We start from the raw sequence: 5,834 nt of genomic DNA on the forward strand, positions 1-5,834 counted from the left end.
AGGAATTGAAAGTCTTAACTCATTACACTTGTATTTTAAGAAAATAGCAGCTACCCTGACATTTGCATTATGATCACACACTGTGTTTAAATAAGGAAACTAAAACAACAGGTTAGGTCTGTTCCAGAAAGCTAATAGGATTTGTTCTGAGCATGATTAAACGTCAAAAATATTGTACGTGGTCATAAGTAGGTCTGCCTCTTGGTGGTGCTGCACATCTGTGTACACTTAAACAACCACAGTCATGTGTCCCAAATGGACTTACATCCTTTTGATGTCAGAAGGTAACTGGAACAGTTTATTTTAGTTGGTTCAACTACAAAGATGTGTCCCAACACAACCTTTAACATATGTACAGTCATTACAGTGACGAGTAAAATACCTACGTTTTAGATTTGTACTCACTTTCGCATTAGAATGTGGAATATATTACATGTCCGTCCTGTATGTAAAGGCTTGATTGTCATATGCAACAACTTCAACCTAGTTTTGGCAATACAAATCTTAAATTCCTCTAACAATGCATTATTTAATATACTTAAGAGATAACTGGAGTTAAATAATACTGCAAGATACCTAATGGTGTTCTACATCTAATTGTTTATGTTGCTTAGCTGTGTCATTTTAACTCTACAAATACTATAAGGATTATCTCTTTCATTTTTAATAATACACTGACCTATAGCAGCCTTGCCTTTGTTTTTGTTTTTGTACTTTAAGCACCACTATTAGGAGGTGAACGGTAGGGGGTTTAAAACTTGCTGAGCTGTGTTTATGCCTGCACCATCTGCTGTGTCAGGAGGTCAGGCTACATGTCACTTCATGTAGCCTGACCTGGTTTATATTGTGTTTACTTGCTAACTTAGTAAACAGTAAACAAGCTAAACTCACCTGCCCCAGTTCAGACAAACGAGGACACAAGTTAACATCCAGCGGGGATTTACAGTAACTGAGGATGTACTCTTCACTTATTTCATTATTGGTTTAGGCTGCTCTATTATATCCTACTCAAAACATGCCAAGCTGTTGTTTGTAACAAGCTCATATGATCTATAAATGAATGTACTAATATTGATTAAAGTAAAGCATTAATCATCATCATCTTAATCCATAGTATCCTTTCAAAAGTAGCAATAAAACATACAGCTGTACAAATGATTAATGTATCAAAAATAACATTTACTACAATAGCACACAATCCTAAGAATATATCATGACACTAATAAATAAAATGCTTAACTCAAGAAATGTAAATTTAAAATCAAATTGTATGACTAATTACAAATAGAGAAAAAGACCGTAAGTAATAATCACAACATAAACTCACCAGTAAAAGAGTGAAGACGCTCCTGCTTTGCGGGCATAAACAAAGTGCTCAGTGTGGACAGTAGGCTTGTAGTTGAAGTCGAACTGACCGGTCTATTTGTGCTTGTTCCACTGGAGTCTTTATCCTATTACAGTCTTTGTTCATGTTGATGCCCGTTAATCCAGCATTCAACACGCTGCCAGAGAGGTTGGTTTTACGTAAGGGGCTGCTTAGTCATGTCCGGCTACTGTTTACACTTAGAAATATAGGTGTTTGATGTATGGTAACATCAGAATGTAGCACAACAGAAGCCACAAATTATCTGAAAATATTATCATTTGGATAAAATACGGAAATGTTTAATAGTACACCTTTGGAGGAATAGAAAGTACATGTTTGACATATTGTCTTTCATTTAAGGGGCAGAAAAGTATTTGACATATTATGCTCACTCTCAGGTTCGCATTTGTATTTTGTACCTCTACTGTGACATGTCTACATGCTTTAATGTTCAAAAAGGTTTTTATTTTTCTGATGCTGCCTGTGCTGCAGCACCTCTTTTCACCCTCTGTCTGAAACCAGAGCCCAGTCTGCTCTGATTGGATAGCTGGCCGGCTCTGTTGTGATTGGTCAACCACTTAGAGATCATGTACAATGTGTTGGAGCGCTAGCCAATGGAAGTGTGAGTGTTACATAGTGATGTCACAATGTTACAGAAGTAAACAAAGGAGTCCAATGGAGGGGTTTCAGGCCTTTAGCCTTCGCAGACCATTTACATGCAGAAAGACCTAAGGCCCAGGCCTTTTATAACAAATATATTATCTTTAAATATTGCAATTATATGGTTTTTGGGAATTATTTTGGCCACAATAATTGTGTAGTTCATTTCATATTCTGTGGCAGCCCTAAATGTAATCAACCCATTAGCTTAGCTGTTATTTTGTAGGTGTTTGTTTGCATTGATCATTCATGTACAACTTAAAACCAGCTATTATTAGATCCTTGCCCAGATGTGAGTCCAGAGTATTTTTAGTTTAGGAGAACATTCCTCTCAGCAGGAAGCTGTTTATCATTCCCGCTCCAGGAATGTGAGAGACTCGGGGTGAAAGGGTTCCTCCGTCCCCATTTCTTCCATAGTGCCCCATTTACCTAAAACATGTGCCCCCCTTTGCATGCTGTGACCCAGATAATAGCATCCTGACTGGACAATAATCTAAAACAGCTTCAGGTCAATCTGCAGCCTGCAATGCTGACACCTTCAACACCTGGTTCCTATAACGCTGCGGGGGGGAAACTCTTCCCATGTTCTCCCACGGCCGACTTAAATGTAAAACAGTTGACAATAAAAAAAAGATCTCAGGCTGCATGCACGCAATATAGGAATAAATGTAAATCACAAAAAATTTCTCCATTAGTTGAACTTCAAGACGTATTGCAGGAGAAAGCGTTGTTTTGTTGATGTTATGCTCACACATCAAATGCACTTTTGACTTTTTGGAGAGTTATAAACTTCAAGGTGAAGCAGCGTGTCCATATAACTCACGATGTGGTCCTGTGTTAAGTTCTGAGTTACTGATCAAAGCATGCAGTCCTGAACTGAAGAGATAAACAGGTGCAGGGGATAAACTGCTTTAATGGATGAAACCGTTAACAGCTGGGAACCAACAGGTCTGAGAGCTGTGTGAGTTTTCTGAGGGAACAGGCTTTGTTTAAATGATGTCTTATTTAAGCTCTTTTAACACTGAGAAGAAGCTTGAAGGAGAATGTGGAGCAAATATTTCCCCAGTAGAAAAATGCAGTAATGAGCATGCAACAAGTGTGAGAAAAAAATCCAATTAAAATGAGTAACAGTTTTTGCTTGAGGGATATGTTGCCTCTCAGAATTTTTCTTTTTTTTTTAACAAAGAGCAGATGTAAATAATAAACATACTTTGTTATGTCTTACATGGACACTGAGTGATCACTGTGCCAGTCCTTGCCAGATCACTGTGCCAGTCCTTATATATATATATATATATATATATATATATATATATATATATATATATATATATATATATAAATTAAGCTCTATTACAAATACATTTTTATTCTGTGAACAACTTTTATAATAAATTACTTTGTGTAATGTGAAAGGTGTCGCTTATAGAGACAGACGTTTACCACCTGAGGCTGCAGAATTCGATAGCATCATTTAGCTCGTTTTTTTGTTTAATGTCCCACAATTGTTTTCTGTTTCGGTTCCCATAGCCTTTATCATTGCTTTGAGCTGAGGCAGCCTTGTTTTCAGTGAAAGGCTTTGATAAATCCACTGTACACTACAAGCTAAGCAGAGAGACAAGCTGGTGAACATAGTGAAGAACTTAGCAGCTAAAGAGGCAGATATTTCCCTCAGGCGAAAGATCTTAAAGAGATAGACTATTTTACTTGTATTCATCAGGTGGCCAGAAACAAGACTATAAATGTTGCTCTCTGTCTGCTGGATGTGTAAACAGGAAACTAGCACAATCCTCATGTCAACTGAACAGCTTGATGCTGCCTCCACGTGGCGAAACAGATTAATGTAGACCTGTTGTGCAGAATAAAAGACTTTCTCATTTTTTTTGATTAAATATTGCAAGATTTTGAAGAACAAATTGATAGTTAATATATAAGTAGCACATTCAAACTTGTCTAAACCAATGAATCCCAGCCAATATGATCAAAATAATAACAAAATGTATATTTGGCACTCACACACACGCACACACGCACACACGCACACACACACACACCCCAGGAGTTATACAGTGTTCAGAGCCTCTGTACCAGGGCCGTCCCTCCCTACAGGTCGATCATGCAGGCTGCATGGGGCCTCACATTGCGCAGGGGGCCTCGGCTTATGAGCTCGGCTTGTGCGCAGTTCTCAGCGCAGTTCCCCTCCCAGTTCCCCTCCCTCCCCGCTGACACGCGTGAGTGAGAGTGAGAGGTGACAAGGGGAGCACGTCTGTAACCCGACACCGTTGCAATTAATCGACATCTGACCAATCACGGCTTTGACTCGGCCACTAGTGCAGATGAAGAGATGTCGGCGAAAAGACAGTTTCAGTCCGGGATGCAGTTATTTCCAGTATTCTTTATTTACCATTCATTCGAGTACTGTATGCCTTTTATCTGCTAATGTACAGGAGGAAGAGTGATAAAATGTCTCTCTAGTTGGCTTACATAACAGTTAAAGTTTACAGCCTAAAAAACATGGAGCATTTTTCCCCTTTTATTCATTTGTATGTCAATTTGCACATTTCATGGCGATGCTCAGCCTCTCCCCTTAACTCCTAACAGTCATCACCATGTCAACCACAACACAGAGAAATACTGATAGGAATGTGTGTGTAGTTGTTGATACATTGCTGACAGAGGGAACTACATTTGAATACAGATTTAAGAGATATTAGTTTTTGAGCATGTCATAAGCATGTTTTGTCTTGACTATATTACAACTATATTATAATAAAAAAATATAGTATTTATATTATTGAATTGATTATGATTCTGATTATTATTATTAGTAGAAGTAGTTTATTTGCATTAATTATATTTTAATCTTTTTGAGGCAGGAAATGCCGACGTATTCACCTGTAAACGCATACTGAACGACATAAATGCACATTTACCATTTACTGTATGAAAAAGTAACTGTGTTGATAATAATAATAAACAGGAATTATATTTGCAAAGTAGGCCTACTTTGTTTCCAAAAAAAATGGTTGGGGCCTCATCTCACAATGTCGCTTTGGGCCCAACATTGGTCAGGGACGGCCCTGCTCTGTACTCACGTGTTGTTGATCATCTGGAAGCAATATTTAACACCACAGTAGTATTACACAAGTATTATTCCTTCAATACACAACATTGAACCTTGAAATAAAAAATAATATTTGTAATTTTCTTATTTTGTTACTTGGGTAAAGGTCTCACTGAGGTGAGCAAACACATTGAATTATGCTAATATTAACAATATTAATACTGTATTATGGTAATAATGTTCAATAATGAAAGAAACACCTTCCTGCAACTCAAGGCCTGAACCAAAATAAAACTAGCTCTATTAAATTTGTTTTTTAAAATTAAATACACGAGCAGCAACAGGACATTCCCTCCACATTTTCAAACTCTGTGGTGTCACGTGTAGTCAGTGAATCAAACGGATGTCACTTAATCTCCTCTATGTAATCAAAACAGGCATATTGCCCAAGGAGTTGTTCTCTGTTGTAGCCTACCTGTTAATCGCCTATAGTGAAATCCAAAACTCGTAATTATGCGCAGGTACTCACACACACACACACACACACACACACACACACACACACACACACACACACACACACACACACACACACACACACACACACACACACACACACACACACACACACACACACACACACACACACACACACACACACACACACACACACACACACACACACACACACACACACGGGGTGCAGACGGTGCGCACAGATGTTGGAACACGTGGTTTCTACTC

Source organism: Gymnodraco acuticeps, unplaced genomic scaffold (assembly GCF_902827175.1).
Source record: "Gymnodraco acuticeps unplaced genomic scaffold, fGymAcu1.1, whole genome shotgun sequence".
Taxonomy (NCBI): Eukaryota; Metazoa; Chordata; class Actinopteri; order Perciformes; family Bathydraconidae; genus Gymnodraco; species Gymnodraco acuticeps.